The sequence below is a fragment of the Miscanthus floridulus genome, chromosome 14 (genome assembly GCF_019320115.1).
Source record: "Miscanthus floridulus cultivar M001 chromosome 14, ASM1932011v1, whole genome shotgun sequence".
Lineage (NCBI taxonomy): Eukaryota > Viridiplantae > Streptophyta > Magnoliopsida > Poales > Poaceae > Miscanthus > Miscanthus floridulus.
In genome coordinates this window covers 68,521,705-68,539,526 of record NC_089593.1, presented here as the reverse complement: position 1 = coordinate 68,539,526, position 17,822 = coordinate 68,521,705, and positions in this window count along the sequence as shown.

The window sequence follows — 17,822 nt, the reverse complement described above, 5'->3', positions numbered from 1 at the left end:
GCAAGGCACTCGGCAAAGATTTTTCAAAAAAAAAATAAAATTTCTTTGCCGAGTGCCTTGCCGCGGCACTCGGCAAAGTATTTTTTTAAAAAAAATCAGAAATTCTTTGTCAAGTGCCTAAATAGGTGCACTCGGCAAAGAAATTATTTAAAAAAATAAAAAAAAACTTTGCCGAGTGCCTGGGAAGGGGCACTCGGCAAAGTAATTTTTTTTAAAAAAAAACTTTGCCGAGTGCCTGGGCAGGGGCACTCGGCAAAGTACTTTTTTAAAAAAAATAAAAAAAACTTTGCCGAGTGCCTAGGCTGGGGCACTCGGCAAAGTAATTTAAAAAAAAAATAAAAAAAAATTTGTCGAGTGCTGGGTCGGGCACTCGGCAAAATAACCGTTAACGGCCGGCGTCGTAAGGGCCGAAAATATTTTGCCGAGTGCCGCCCCAATCACTCGGCAAAAATGTTTTTATTTTGCCGAGTGCCCGTATAAAAAGCACTCGGCAAAGACCCTTTGCCAAGAAAAATTTTGCCGAGCGGACTTTGCCGAATGCTACACTCGGCAAAGCCTTTGCCGAGTGCAAAGGGCTCTTTGCCGAGTGTAAAAACACTCGGCAAAGCCGCGGCCTCCAGTAGTGAAACCAAAGGTCGCTAAGTGACTAAATTAAATAATTGTGATGTTATTTGCCTATTCTATGAATAATCTCATTTTATCTTGAATTGATTAATTTTTTTACGGCGTGGATAGCGCCCGAACATCTAGATGGACGCGCGCGTAGCCCGCCCCAGTCCGCCATCGCCCCACACTCGTTCGGTTCGCCCCACCCCACGCGCGCACTCTGCCCTTGTATGTGCGCCCGCCGGTCATTCCCAAGACCCGCTCCTCTCTCTCCGCGTGGGCGGCACTCGAGAGCCAAGATCCGGCGTGCCCCCGACCGGAGCACCCGTCGGCCTACCCCCAATGCCCCCGTGTGCAGCCCCCCCCATGCCGCGCGCACCGTCCTCCTGCCCCCGGCCAAACAACTTAAACCACTTGCAACATGAAAAAGAAATTGAATGCAAGATACGTCTGAAAATAGATTAAACACTTGGAACATACACTTGCAATATGTGTGTGCAACACATGAAACATTCAAAAAATAACACTTGCAACTTACAACATGAAACCACTTGCTGCAATGTAAGACTAAAACAACTGAAACATTTTAGAACATATGTGTGAAACATATGCAACATCCAGATCAAAAACGATTGCAACATACGTCTCAAAACAGATAAACATTTTGAACAAAAGATTACAACATGCATCTGAAACACTTGCAACATATGCAACATCCCCTGATCTACTTTTTCAACGTCAAAATGGAACAATTGCAATATACATCTGAAACTTCTGAAACAATTCAAACATACATATGCAACATAGGGGAGGAGAAGGCCGGGGCCGGTCGATTGTAGCCGTCGGGTCGGAGCCGGCAACGAGCGGCGGCGGGCAGGCACCACCGCCACCAGCAGCGGGCTTGGCTCGGCCGAGCGGGGGCACTAGCACCAGCGGCGCGCGCGCACCACCACCACTAGCACCGGTCTTGGCTCGAACGGGGAGGGGGATTGGCACGCATGACAGGAGGGAGGTGAGAATCACTAGCGACGGGAGGGGGCGAGAAGTGCTCGCGATGGGGCGAGCGAGCGGCACCGGATGGGGCGCGCGGCAGCAGCGAGGCAGAGTGGCATCCGCATTCGGGACGGGACGGACGGAGTGGCAGCCGCAAGGCGGTGTGGTGGAGAGGAGGGAGCGGAAGGGATAAGAAGTTTTTTTTTCTTTTTTTAGAACGGTTGGGGGCGAGGGCGAGTGGATGAGCTGTCATTGGGCTGCGTTGCGGCCCACCATCAGTACCGTCCGGGTGGACGGACGCCCGATACCCAGCATTACCGCTTTTTTATCTTCAGCTGAATAATTTTATGACAATATATATGTGTATATATAATTGTATATATCTTTACTTCATATATTTCTTTTGTCATTCCATGAATTTTATGGACACTCAGCTCTTCTAGCATCCTGTATTAACTTGAAACCGAACCAAACAAAGTGATTGAAAATTTACTCACATGCACTTCTTTATCTGAATTTGAGTGGATGCTACACTCCATGGAGTGTAGTTAATATGAGCACAATCTAACTGGACTGATTATGCTGAATAACTGTGTTGAACCAATCATTAAATAGTACATGCTTGCAAACAGTTTCCAGATCACCATCAATTAGCCAGAACTGAATTTACATATTGGTTAGAAAAAAAATAGCGCAACGAACCTTACCTAACAAGGCACCAGTTGTGCTTGTAGGACCTCTAGAGGTGTCTACTTGTACTGGAATTGATTTAACATTTACTGCCTGACTATATTTCAATGGATTGTTAGTTGGTGAGATATTCATATGACTGGTAAGTGCCTGACTATATTTCAATGAGTTGTTTTGGTCTCTCTAGTCTAACCTGCGTATAAAACACAAGGAATGGAGCAGAAAGCTAGTGTTTCTGGCCGCCCAAGTGATTTTGCTACTGAAATTGTGTGTACTGAAATTGTGCGTAGGAGTAGGAGGCATCAGGAACACCTGTATTACTTTTTTATAGAAAGGCGTGCTCGCGATGGGGCGAGCGAGCGGCACCAGATGGGGCGCGCGGCAGCAGCGAGGCAGAGTGGCATCCGCATTAGGGACGGGACGGACGGAGTGGCAGCCGCAAGGCGGTGTGGTGGAGAGAGGAGGGAGCGGAAGGGATAAGAAGTTTTTTTCCTTTTTTTAGTACGGTTGGGGGCGAGGGCGAGTGAATGAGCTGTCATTGGGCTGCGTTGTGGCCCACCATCAGCACCATCCGAGTGGACGGACGATGCCCTATACCCAGCATTACCGCTTTTTTTATCTTCAGCTGAATAATTTTATGACAATATATATGCGTATATATAATTGTATATATCTTTACTTCATATATTTCTTTTGTCATTCCATGAATTTTATGGACACTCAGCTCTTCTAGCATCCTGTATTAACTTAAAACCGAACCAAACAAAGTGATTGAAAATTTACTCACATGCACTTCTTTATCTGAATTTGAGTGGATGCTACACTCCATGGAGTGTAGTTAATATGAGCACAATCTAACTGGACTGATTATGCTGAATAACTGTGTTGAACCAATCATTAAATAGTACATGCTTGCAAACAGTTTCCAGATCACCTTCAATTAGCCAGAACTGAATTTACATATTGGTTTGAAAAAATAGCGCAACAAACCTGACCTAACAAGGCACCAGTTGTGCTTGTAGGACCTCTAGAGGTGTCTACTTGTACTGGAATTGATTTAACATGGATTGTTAGTTGGTGAGACATTCATATGACTGGTAAGTGTCTGACTACATTTCAATGAGTTGTTTTGGTCTCTCTAGTCTAACCTGCCTATAAAACACAAGGAATGGAGCAGAAAGCTAGTGTTTCTGGCCGCCCAAGTGATTTTGCTACTGAAATTGTGCGTACTGAAATTGTGCGTAGGAGTAGGAGGCATCAGGAACACCTGTATTACTTTTTTTTAGAAAGGCGTGCTCGCAATGGGGCGAGCGAGCGACACCGGATGGGGCGCGCGGCAGCAGCGAGGCAGAGTGGCATCCGCATTCGGGACGGGACGGACGGAGCGGCATCCGCAAGGCGATGTGGTGGAGAGGAGGGAGCGGAAGGGATAAGAAGTTTTTTTTTCCTTTTTTTAGAACGGTTGGGGGCGAGGGCGAGTGGATGAGCTGTCATTGGGCTGCGTTGCAGCCCACCATCAGCACCGTCCGGGTGGACGGACGCCCTATACCCAGCATTAGCGCTTTTTTTATCTTCAGCTGAATAATTTTATGACAATATATATGCGTATATATAATTGTATATATCTTTACTTCATATATTTCTTTTGTCATTCCATGAATTTTATGGACACTCAGCTCTTCTAGCATCCTGTATTAACTTGAAACCGAACCAAACAAAGTGATTGAAAATTTACTCACATGCACTTCTTTATCTGAATTTGAGTGGATGCTACACTCCATGGAGTGTAGTTAATATGAGCACAATCTAACTGGACTGATTATGCTGAATAACTGTGTTGAACCAATCATTAAATAGTACATGCTTGCAAACAGTTTCCAGATCACCTTCAATTAGCCAGAACTGAATTTACATATTGGTTAGAGAAAATAGCGCAATGAACCTGACCTAACAAGGCACCAGTTGTGCTTGTAGGACCTCTAGAGGTGTCTACTTGTACTGGAATTGATTTAACATTTACTGCCTGACTATATTTCAATGGATTGTTAGTTGGTGAGACATTCATATGACTGGTAAGTGCCTGACTATATTTCAATGAGTTGTTTTGGTCTCTCTAGTCTAACCTGCATATAAAACACAAGGAATGGAGCAGAAAGCTAGTGTTTCTGGCCGCCCAAGTGATTTTGCTACTGAAATTGTGCGTACTGAAATTGTGCGTAGGAGTAGGAGGCATCAGGAACACCTGTATTACTTTTTTTTAGAAAGGCGGTAAAAGCTTTGCCGATTTTTTATTAGATAGATAAAACGAAAAAACGCGTTAATTATAGAGTTCTACGTGGAAAAAGGAAACTCCCAACTATCAAAACTAGAGAAGAACAGCAAGCTACTATGGCCCACAGGCCGGCAGACGTACCCAGAACAACTTAAGCAAGAGAACAAAAGAGAGCGCCAACTCCCTAAGTAAATGAAAACAACCCTGAAGAAAATCTACTCCCCGCTAATGATGGGTCTTGTTGCCGATTCGAACTGTTGAATATCATCTTTGCAGAAGAGGGTGACTTGTCTTGGTTGTAAAGATTTTTGTTGGAATGTTCTTCTATTCCGTTCCTTCCAAACATTCCACCGGAAGTAGATCATAATTCCATCTATCCATTTCCTTTGCCTTCTTTCAAATTTTGTGCGACATTTACGCCAGTAGCTATGCAGCGATCCATTCATTCCCACTGATTGTTCATTAAGTCGATGAAAATTTTGCTACCTGATTGTGGTCCCTTTGTGGTGGCGGATTCACTCAAGCCTATCAAGACACGCCAGTAACTATCACCGTCTTCTTCGGCCTTTAGAGATGAGGAGCCATGGATGCATGGACATCAGCGTCAGGAGTGCAAGAAACAACATCCTGGTCTTATAGTAGTATTGCATTGTTGCACTATTTGATTTGATTGAAGATTCTGTTCGATTAATTGCTGGTTTCCATAAAACCAAGGGCAAACTAAGATGTTCACTGTATGTGTATGGACACTCGTGCAAGGTCGTCCTGTGCGTGCTGTGTCTTTGACGATCGTCCGCCAATAACTACTCCCTCCCCCCCTCACGAATCACATAAATTGTGACTTATTAATCATGCACCAACTTAATCCAAGTTTTATCAAATTAACAACAATATTTACGGCCGAATATAGTAAGACATGACAATACACTAAGACACTAGCAGCTCATTCTCTCCTACAGTACCATAAAGCAAGCTGCATGCATGCATCAATTGGAAGCTGCTGATTGCACAGTACTACCTCGCTCATTCTTCTCCTCGGTAGATTCCCAGCAGTTGAAAAGGCCTGCTGCCAGTCGCTAGATCATTTTCCTTTTCTTATCGAACAATAATGGGTTCTTTAATTTGCTCCTGGCCGGGGAATTTAAACCTTGTTGCATCGTTGGGCACCCCGGCAAGAATATCCTCACTCACCCACGGCCGGCTCCACAACTTTAAGGCTCAAACTACCGCCCAACAATGATGTATACCCACAAAGTGTTTCGCATCATCGATCCAATCCTACATACTAGTCTATGCCAGTAAAAGAAATGTAAAGACCACACAAGCTAAGCATATTGTAGATTTTATTGCAAATGGGTATGACGATGTGTTTGCCGCTAATGGCTTTGTTGCATGGAGAAGGGTGGCCGTTGGTTATGAACAGGAGCACAGAGGGCAAGAGGAGGGGAGTAGAGGAAGTTGAGAAAGGAGTAAGTCATGAGACGACAAACTCCAGGAGATTAGAATATATGCGCTAGACTAGAGTAAGAATAGGATGTCAATTAGGGGGGCCCCTACCCCTCCTTATATGTAGTCTGGGGGTAGGGTTACAGGAGATCAAATCAGCTAATAGATGTGTTTTCTAGTTCTGTATATGGAAAGTACAACAGATCATTCAATCATATCCTGTGGATATTGGAATGCCAGCTATCTACGCTTGATAACTTGTGGTAAACATGGGCCTCATTCCTCGTCGTCTTCAGCCCAATTAGTAGGCTTGGGCCGATATAAAGGCGATGAGGTATCTTGGTCCATATATTCGAAAGAAGCAATGGTGAAAATCATCCAGGTTTTCACCACTGGTTCAAATACGAACTGGCGGCAAAAATAGAATTGGGGGTAAACCATTTATATATGTAGTCATAGAGCCACAAGAAGGCATGCCAAGTTGGGCTGAACAGATCTGGAACTGGTGAAGCTAATTTTTTCTTCCCCATTGTGGCTCCTCGTCCACTTTCAGAAAACGGAATTTTTGGGGGGACACAATTTTCTTTAAGGCCAAACTGAAGCATCAAAGAATATATAGTTCCCTTGGCAGTTTTAGTATATATACCACAAAAGAAACAAATGTTCCTTAGGTTTTAAGGTAAAAGCATCAAGTAATAAGGACGTTTCATACAGCAGAAAGCTGGATGAGGGCAAAACGACCCTCCTAAACAAGCCGTACGTTGTGCACTTTCCCTATCTCCCTAGGAGAGCCAGTTTCTCGATCTCATGTATAATTCTCCAAGCTGGCAACACCATTGCTTTCAGATTGTTTCTTGGTCATGAACAAATAACTGACTATATGAAGTATCGATTTTATGTTAATTTATTTCTCAGTTTGTATAGATCAAAATAATAGTCTGATGAACTCTGAAGTGATCCATGCTGCCTGGTTCTCCGTTTCCTGAATAGTCAAATATTGTTTCCATCCACGTACGGACCTGGGTCAGGCGAAACCGCGTGTGTAGCGTGACCTCTACGGTACGCCGCCGTGGCCTGATCTGGTATGCAAACCACGTACGTGTTATTCAACGACTAATTGACTATATGTAGCCTCCCGGCCCATACGTACGTGTCCACGAACAAGACAAAGACATGCGTGCTAGACACAACCAGAGGTCAATTTTCATATATATAAAACACAACTAGTCTGTAACACCCAAAATTTTTCATTCTTTAAAATAAGTAAATTTTATTTAATTATGTTATTAAGTGTGCATTCAATTATAGGAAATTAATAATTTTTGGGGAATTAAAAATCAATTATAAGTTTTGAAACTTTTGATGCATACATGCTGCTGCACTATTTATTCATGTGATGATTGTTCTTGAATTAGAGTTCAAATGAAATCAAAAAATTATTTGAAAATGCTTTTGGGAAAATTTGTTTGGAAAATAAAAAGTGAAAATGATCATCTTCCCCTTCCTTGTTTTCGGCCCGCAGGCCATTTCCCTGGCAACCGCGGCCCGTTCGCCCTTCCCCCTCCCCTTTCCGCGCTCGGCCCAGCAGCCATGCCCAGCCTAGCACCGCAGCCCAGCCGCGCGCCTCGGCGTCACCAGCCCAGCAACCGCTCGGCCCAGCAGCCGCGCCAGGCAACCGCCCCCCGTGCCCTGCCGCTGACGCCTGGCCCCACCTGTCGGCGCCGCCCCCAACCTCCCGCTCACCCCGCGCCGGTTCAGTCGCGAGGCCACAACCGTCGCCCACGAATGGCGTCGTGGGAGCGCCCCCCCTGGTGCCTCGGCCGCTTCAAATAGCAGCCCGACCCCGTGCGCACCCGGCTGCCTCCCCCGCTCTCATTTTTGCGCTTGCCGAGCACCGAGGAAGGCCGCAACCGTCGCCCCGAGGTCTCCGAGCTCCGTCGACCGCCCCTCCGCGCGGACAGCCTCCTCCGAGCCGCCTCCGTCTCCATTTCCCCCTTGGTGAGCTTCGCCGTCCTCCCCTCTATCTCCCCGAGTAGTTTATTTCTCGTTTTGTTGGCTTCTTGAGCCTTGGCCGCAAGCTCCATGGGCCATGGTCGCCGGCCATGGTGGGCACCGCGCTTGCCGCCGTTCCCGGCCGCCAAAACGGCATGGCCGCGACCCCCTTCCTCCCCCGCGTCTCCCGGTTCACTCGGTTGTCCATTTGGTGAGCCGTAGGCCCCTAACCGCGCGCTCCGGCGAGTCCACTGCCGCCGGCCATGGCGCCTGGCCACCGGTGACCCTGTTCCGGCCAGCCGTCCCCCCCTAGGCCGATCCTAGCCGCCCATCGCGAGATCAACGGCCAGGATTAGAAGATACCCCTTCGCGGGTGATTTTGCAAAAGAGTCCTTGGACTTTTCTAAGTCCTAACCCGCGGCCCAAAGCGTATTTCCCGAATGCGCAATCCCGTTTGGAAAGCGTAAACTCCACGGCTTAAGTCAAAAATACGTTTTCAGTATTTACAGAAATGCCATTTGAACTGTTTCGCTTATAAAATTGTCGTTTTAGCTCCGAATTGATCCATTCAAATCGCGTTAGCTTCGTAATTTCATAAGCTACATGTTGGAGCTACTGTTAGTCAAGTTTAGAACTTTTAATTTCATGATTAGATTTAATTAAATATATGGCTATAGGAAAACCCGTTTAAATCATAACTTTCGCATTTTAGCTCCGTTTTTCGTGAACTTCGTGTTGACGTGATCGTAGCGAAACGTAGATTAGTTTTACAAACATTTTATCTTGATTTCAATATTGTTGGTGTACTGTTCTAATGATAGGAATGTTTGCTTTACATGAATGCTTTTGGAATGTTGTATGTTGCCGTGTTGGTCGCGTTCAGACGGTGAGGAAAACGTTGGAGACCGAGAACTCTTCGACGACCAGCAGGACCAGCACGAGTTTGTGAACCAAGGCAAGTATAACATGGGCCTTCCTTGATGTCCTATTTCACTTTAATCAATTACTCATTTGCATGTGTCTAATTTTGATACCCGTAAGGACATCCTAGTGATTGTTTATCCTGTTCCTTGTCTCCTATGGGTTAAATGCATATGGGTAGATTGCTAGTGCTCTAACTGAACTTGACATACATGTTGATGAATGGTACTATGGAACAAAGTGAGTTAACATGATTTATAACAACTGTTCCATAGGGCGAAAGTGCAAATGACCTTTGTTCATGTTGCTCCCGGCCCTCCATAAGGACTTATCTGTCGGCAAAAGCTGGGACTGACAGTGCAACCGGGAGAGTCATATGGCTCTGACTTTAGCTCAGTAATAGGACCTTTCCTAGCTGGTTAGAGGTTACCTTTTTGGCGCAAATGGGGCTTGCCACTTTGGGTATAGGGCTGCCTCTGTTCCTATGAGTATAGCCACGGTGGATTTGTGCCATAGGAAAGGGGGGGTCCCTACATCTGCCTGCCAAGGAAACCTAGCGGCCCTAACTTGTTAGGGAAACCTATGAAATGGCTTCATAGTGTACCCTGCCCGCTCACCTTGGTAGTGACATGGGAGTAATTAACCCGGGCATATAGGGATCATGACTCGCGGTGAATGTGCACCACCTCTGCAGAGGGTAACAAACTGTTATAACAACCGTGCTCACGGTTACGAGCGGCCCGGAAAACTCACAGAATAACTGGTTAATTGCTGATGATCATTTAAAGTTGTTCAATGATGATATATGGTACACCTGACCCCGATATTTGTTCTTATGGGAATTAAATGGGAGCTTAAGCAAAACTTGATAATACTTGAGAATAAAAGCTTGACCTATTAAAAATGCTAACTGCAGTAAACCAAAGTCTATCCTTTTTGAGCTTCATAACCCCATGTTAGCTTGCTAAGTACGGAATGTACTTACACTTGTTTATTTTCTTTACTTGGATAAAAATCTCGGATGGGTAACAGATGACAACGGGTATGAGGATTTCCCGAAGGATTATTAGGCTTGTGGTCAACCAGTTGACCTTCCCTGTGATGACGGCCACGAGAGTTTTATTATCTTTTTATTATTCCGCTGTGATGTATAAGACTAAGTTTTATTATAACTCTGATGTATGAGACACCGTGATGATACTTTATGTAATTTGTCAGCTTGTGTGTGTGATTGATTCCTAGGCACACACGAGTTTTGTGCATTCAATTTTATCCTTAAAATTGGGTGTGACATAGTCATCCGATACGTCCTGTCCTGCCTAAATTATTGATGGGTGATATATATGTGCCCTCATCACACGGTTTAGGCCTAACAACAGTGTCTTCTGTTTGGTCAAGCCATTATTTCTTAGCTTGCATAGCACTATATGAGACTGAGACTGCAACCGACGACCACTACTACAAAAAGCATTTCTAGGGGCAGCTGATAACCCCTTTGTAGGGGCGGTTTGCCTAGCCGCCCCTACGCAAGGGTCTGTACAAATCATGCATTTGTAGGGGCGGTTCCCAGGCCGCCCCTACAAATCAATTTGAAGGGGCGGCTGGTGTTTCCAGCCGCCCCTACAAATCTATTTGTAGGGGTGGCTCGTATTACCAGCCGCCCCTACAAATCGATTTGTAGGGGCGGCTGTAGTACCTGCCGCCCCTACAAATAGGTATTTGTAGGGCGGTTCAATCTAGAACCGCCCCTACAGTACGTTTTCCCGCCAAAAAAATTCAAATTTACAATTCAAAATCGCGTTGCCGAACGTCCCACGACCAATGTTCCGAATCGCGTTCGCGTTGCCGAACGCCCCACGACCAACGTTCCGAACCACGTCCACGTTGCCCAACGCCCCGCGACCAACGTTCCGAACCGCGTTCGCGTTGCCGAACGCCCCGCGACCAGCGTTCGCGTTGCCGAACACCCCGCGACCGCGACTACAAGCATAAGAGTATTCTATAAACTACAATTACAAGTCCAATTCACAGGAATATATACAATCCATCATTAAATATACAAATTCCATACACATTGTTATCAACGTCCTAGAGCTAGCCTTTCAGTCTCACGAAGGTGTTGGTACTGAGGATTTGTACCTAACTCAGACTTTTGGTCATGGTAGGCGCCTCTGACGTGTACAATCTGGTCCAATATGAAGTTGCAAAGGTCACCGATGAGCTCTAAGAGTTGGTCATCCTTGTATGGGTCTCTTTTCATTCCTTTCTCATCTCTCCACTACAAGAAAACAAGTTTCGGTTTAGTATTTCATACCATTTACGAAGTTTTTATACTACGGGTTTAGACGTTTAAACTTACCCTTAAGGGGTGTCTCCTGTAGGCACCGGTGTTACCCATTATAGAACATATATAGTATCCACAATGTACACTCCCAGGCTTCTGCTTGGGGCACTGTTTGTTTTGCATATGAAAATGTTAAGTAATGCTTTTGACAGCCATGTAACGGAGTACTAAAGAAGAAAGTTACACTTACTGCACGTAGTGTTTTTATAGCCAGCTTTTCCTTCCTTGCTGGATCATGCCTTCCATGATGATTAGTGACATAGAACCTAAATGTCCTGTTCAAATTATTTTAGCGAATACAACTTGTTAGTATCCAAAAGTGAACGTTACAAGTATGTATACAAACATATAAGCTAATGAGGATTGTCGATATGTATACGTCTTGAGAATCGATATGAAGTCTTTGTATGTCACCGTGTCCTTATCTAATGAATCAAAGACCCATGCCATGCTCCTCCCGACATCGACGGCTATACAAATCCAGTGGTTGCTGCATGGATTTAATCATAGAACTAGATAAGCCCTTTTGCATTGAATAAAATATATTGAACAAAGCTTTAAGTATAGAGTTGAGCTTACTCGAAGTTGTATGGTAGCCATATAGTAGAGTGGTGTTGGAGATTTTTTAAAGCCAAGGCAATGTATGCCGCAACCTTAAGGGACTCTTCCCTTAGCTTCGCACTATGGATGCGCTCTTTCTACTGAAGAGTCTTTGCAGCTGCTAGCTCTTTGGCATCCAGTGTCCACCGTTTAGGGTAATTAAAATTTGTTTGGGCTATAGCTTGAGGGTCTACATACCCGGCTTTCACACTTGGCATTTGTTTGACAATGTACACTTGCATTCTACAAATCACAGCGTGTGTTAGTTACAACAAAATTCAAAGATTACATTCATATCATATCGGGAGGACAAGGACTTATAGGCACCACGTGCGAATTAGATTCATCTCCATTTCTCCCAGGTGAAAGCATGTGTGCATGTCATTGAAGTCAAAGACAATTTTCCTGGCTGGGCTTCCAAATGTGCCGGTGGGAAAGCATGCTTGTATGATATCTATGCTCATTGGGAGAACACGCAAGTACCAATCATGGAACCTTCTCATTCCAAGTGGTAGGCGCTGGATGTACTGGTTTGGTAGGAAGGGCTTGCCTCTTTATATGTTTTCAGGCAATCCTTTGACCATTTGATGGCATCAACATTTGGATACTGCTTTGCAATTTGGTGGAGTTTGCTAGTGACGGCCTCCTTAGAACCCCGTGATGAGACTTTTTTAACTTGGTTCTCAGGCTTGAACTGGTCATGGGAATACCACTTGGACACCGACGAGACATCTTTGATCGGAACATAAACTGGCCTTATGTTGATTGGAATCTTCTTTCGAAGTTCCCATTCAGGCACGTCCTCATCTTCTTATGCATCACCTTCTTCAGCAGGCACTCGTTGTTCATATATCGATTGTGCTTGTTGAGAAGACTGTGGCATCTCATGATGCACTTGCTCGGTACGAGCTGGAGAAGGTTGTGGCATCTCATTAGGCACATGCTGGATAGGAGGCGGGGAAGAATGTGGCATCTCAGGAATGTGGGGGTCATGAGATGGTGAAAATATCTCCCCGACCTCAACAACTCGCTCCAAAGTTGGGAGAGGGGGCGACAGCGAAGAAGCAGTCAATATAATGTCCCGTTTGTGCTAGAGGATGAACTGCCCCATAACGTCTCTGAGTAACACCAGCCCCTTAGGAGTTGCATAGTCTATCCTCCACTGCATGAACTTGGGCTTCACTGTATGCACCTTGACCCTAGTGTAGTCCGGCGGTATCTTATTATTGTGGTGTAAGCCACCAGGAGGATGTGCCACACCCATTGCCACCTCCATCACAGTGTTCTGTCGGCTGTTGAGAAACACCAAGGTGCAACTAGTTGGTTCCCGTATGCGATCGACTAGGGTTGTGGCTGTAGTGGAACCTTGGCTACTAGAAACTTTTGGAGGGCTGCCAACTAATGCCAGTTCTCCCGGTGGCGTCACTAATATCTGGGCTCCGTAGACAGTCCTTGCTCCTCCAGCGCCTTCGCAACTAGAGCCTTCACTTGGAGCTCAAGACTAGTCTCTCGGTCTCGGCCATGTTTCTTGTACATGTGTCTATCCTCTTCGAATCCTTGCTTCTAGGTCATCCTTTTCCCTAGCCCCCTGGTGTGGCCTGTGTGCTCCTTGTTTCCTCAAGCCAAGGCTAAGCTCGTCCCTCTCTCTAGAAGGATTGAATGAGCCCTTCTCTTTGTCTTCAGCATATTTCAGTATCCTTGATACCGCCTCTTGGGTCTCCGGCTTATCAAACTTAAGATTACTGTCGGATGATTCTGTACTCCTCGCATATATCTAGTTCCTTGAGCGTACCTTCAAGTTCGTCACATCGATATTCCCAGCAGCTGCGGCCTCTTCATCCATCTTCCTAAACTGCTCTTCCTTGGCATAGTAGCCACCGGGGTCCTAGATGATGGTGGTGTTTGTTCCTCTTCGCCAGCTCAGGTGTTACGGGCACTGAGCTCTAATGCCTCCGGTGAAGTCTTCTGAGCCACGAGCTCCTCCCATTGACTAGAAGTTATTTTGCCAAACTCGTTGAAGGGAGTTAACCCCTTTTGGATATACTTCGTGTTGAGCTCCGACCTCCAATGTCGGAATGACTCTCCCATCATCCTGATAGCATTTTTTTTACCAATTCGTGCTTACCCTCCAGAAATCTAAAATTGACCTTCAGCTGCCTATCCCATAGTGCATTCTTTATGTTCTCTGGTACCTCTTTCCAGTTAGGGATTGCTGGGTTCAATTTATCTCTTACTAGGGCCCCGATCGCATTATGGAATCGTCCTCTTAATTCCTTCGGCTCAAGGATCTCCCCTGCTGGCCCGACCTCCATTATCACATAGCAAGCCTTATCTGGATATAGATTTCCTTTTCTATCCCCTCGTTTCCTCTTAGGCTTGGTAGTCATGGTTGTGTCTTGAGTTTGTGGAGCAGAGGCATCATGATCCATCTCTGTGGTTGTTGCCTCTGCTCTCCTTTCCTCTACTCCGTCTTGTCCAGCGAGATGTCGCGGACGTCGACATCGTCTTTTCTGAGTTTCAGGAGGGACCTATATATAGGATAGGTCAAAGTGTTAGCAGAGGTAACACAGCCAAAGCTTTAGCAAAATTTACAAGCTAAGGCTTCTTCCCTACCTCCTCGTTCAGGTCAAAATCCTTGTCCAATCTTCCTCCGTTAGCCTCCTTCTTGCTTCAGGTGGGAAAGGATCCTCAGAACTTTCATATCCATCTTCTGAGTCATCATCATCATCATCCTCTTCTTCTTTGCCTTCAGCAGCCTCTCCTTCGGGGCCTTCCTCCTCGTCACACTCCTCCTGAGTAAGCATCACTTCTAGATCCTTTTCTACCTCGTTATCGAACTATTCCTGAGTAAGCTGGTCCTCTAGTGCTTGCTCCTTAAGGGTTGGCTGCTCATCATGCTCGGGGCATCGAGCTGCACTGTCTGTTGTCTGCGACATTATTTGCGCTTTGTTCTAAAAGATGCAAGAAAGTGTGCTTTAGGTACGCGAGAAGGTATAAGAAATAAAAAGGGCTATAAACCAAAGTAGTCCTATAAAACAACAATATATCAAAAAAACTAGTAGTAGCAGTAGTAGAGGCCTCAGAAACATGTCAATCATCATCTGATCTTGAACTTGGAGCATCAAAGCATCATAACAGAGAAGAGAGGAGAAGGTAATGTAGGGGCGGCTGCTAATGATGCCAAGTTCCTCACAAGTTCTTGATCATCAGCTCATATTCCATATAATGTATGGACTTGGACAATTTCATCATCGGCAAAACAAAGAAGAGGAGAGGAGAGGAGAGGGGAGATTTGGCAAAAAAAAAACCAACAGCTGCTTAGCAAACATAGTGCAGCAGCTGATGGCAAAAGACAGGACAACAAGTCCTGGGTGAGTCCTGGGAGATTTGGCAAAAAAAGGAACAGCAGCCACTTAGGAGTAGCAAGTAGTAAGACAGGTAGTAGGAGTAGTAGTAGGAGTAGTAAGAGTAGTGGAGTAGTAGTAAGAGTAGTAGCGTAAGAGTAGTGAAGTAGTAGTAAGAGTAAGAGTATAAAGTAGTAGCAAGGACAACTTAAGTATTAGTTAAGTAGTAGTATGGAGTAGCAGCAGCAGTTAAGTAGTATAGAGTAGTAGTAGTATAGAGCAGTGGCAGTAGTTATGTAGTAGTAATAGTATAGAAAAGTAGAGAGTAGTAGAGATAGTAGAGTAGAGTAGAGGAGTAGTAGTAAAAGTAGTAGAGTAGAGCAGTAGTAGTAGTAGTGGAGTAGTAGTAGTATAGGAGTAGGAGTAGGAGTAGAGTAGTAGTAGTATAGGAGTAGGAGTAGAGCAGTAGTAGTAGTATAGAGAGTAGTACGAGTAAGAGTAGTGAAGTAGTAGTAAGAGTAAGAGTAAGAGTACAGACTAGTAGGAAGGACAACTTAAGTAGTAGTTAAGTATTAGTAGCAGTAGTACTAAGGATTTGATATTGACGACCACTGCTAGTAAGCATCAAGACAGTGACAACCACTGCTAGTAAGCATCAAGACAGTGACAAACCACTGGCATGTGCTAAAAGTAGTAAGCATCAAGACAGTTACAGAGTGGCATGTGCTAAAAGTAGTAAGCATCAAGATAGTTGAAAGTATGCAATGTAAGTGCCATGGAGCCCAATCAAAACCAAACACAAAACATAGAACAAAATATCCTCCATCTTCTATGTCAAACATGATAAGTACCTGTGTTGTTTCTAGGATGCTGAAAAAATTTAAAAATGATGTGGAGAAGCAACAAGTGGAGCAAATGATGGATTGGCAAACAAAGCTTGTTATGATGGACTCCAAGGAACGACAGTATATCCTCCAAGTCTCAAATTATAAGGTGAATAGCATTTTGTATTATTTATATTAGGAGTTGGCTTTTGCTTGTGCTTCCAGTTCTTGATTTTGACATGCTAGGTGTGGACGACAATCACCTAAATCGAAACTGTCAACTAATGTAGTCAAGCAAGTATCATAGTCCAGCAAGTAATACAACTTTACTATCATAGTCCAGCAAGTAGCACAAGTTTTCATAAAAAAAATACAGTCAAGCCAGCATGCTAGAACAATGCAATAATATTTTGACAAGCAATCTAGCACATCTCAATACACTAAAGTCAAACTGATAACTCAACAATGAAAACTAAATTCTTCTCTGCAACGTCATGTATCAATCCAACCATAGTTCAAATGCAAGAACCTACCACAAATCATATCATGTCATACTGCAAATAAGAAATAACATGTGTACTTGCTGATAAAAAACAAATAATTAAGTTTTACTATAGTATATAATCCAGGAAGTCAGAACAGATCATTAAAGAAATAACATGTGTACTTGCTACTAGAAATTTCATGTTCATCACCAGCACCATGTGGTTTGCTACTCAATCTTACGACAAGTCTGAAGGCGAAGACATAGAATTGCATAAGCAGTATAATTAAGAAGAGCAAATAAAATCAGTTTTGGACTTATATGCTCAACATTGAGGCTCATTATAACTCTAAAACAGAAAACTTCTATCAATCATAAAACCATTGTCATATTTTATCCAACGGCTAGGACGTCTACAAATCTCAGTAGTTGAGCAAATTCTACGCTCTGAAAGTGTTCTCAAATACAACTTCGCACTAAAAAACCACACAAAAACAGTGACAGCTCAAATTGCATACAGTGAACTAAATTGCCCGCAAAACTACTAACCATCCGCCCCACTTCACCTTGATCGCCAAAATCGAAGCCTTACTATGTTCAAAACACAGACAAGGGGGACAAGCTGGGATCAGGGGATGGGAATCCTAGCATAGGATTCTTCAGCCTCTGTTCAAGATGGGGATGGATAGCAGAGAAAGGGAGAGGAGGAAGATACATGTGTCGTCGATGCGCGGGGGCAGGGGGGCGGGCGTGGGGCGTCGGGAGCGTGCGTCGTTGGCCTGCGGGGGCGGGACGCCGGGGGCCGGGCGCCTAGGGCCGGGTGTGGGCACGGGACCGGCGTCGTGGCCGGCGACGGAAACCCTAGGCGCATAGGGGCAGGCGCCGGGGGGCGGGTGCGGGACGCTGAGGGCTGGGTGCGGGACGCCGGCGGCCAAGCGCCTGAGGCCGGGTGCGGGCGCGGGACCGGCGGCGTGGCCGGTGACGGAAACCCTAGGTGCGCAGGGGCAGGCGTCGGGGGCCGGGTGTGGGACGCCGGGGGCCGGGTGTGGGCGGGCACGGGCACGGGACCGGCGGCGGGGGAGACGACGGAAACCCTAGGCGCGCGTCATTGGTGGAAGAAGACAGCGCCCAGACGACATCACTCCCATGCGCCGTCCTATTAATACTCCCTCCTATTTCTAGGGGCAGTTACTGATCCAGCCACCCCTACAAATACATTTGTAGGGGCGGTTCCTGATCCAACCTCCCCTACAAATAGTTTCTATTTTTTAAATTATAAATTCTATATTTTTTATATCATAAAAAC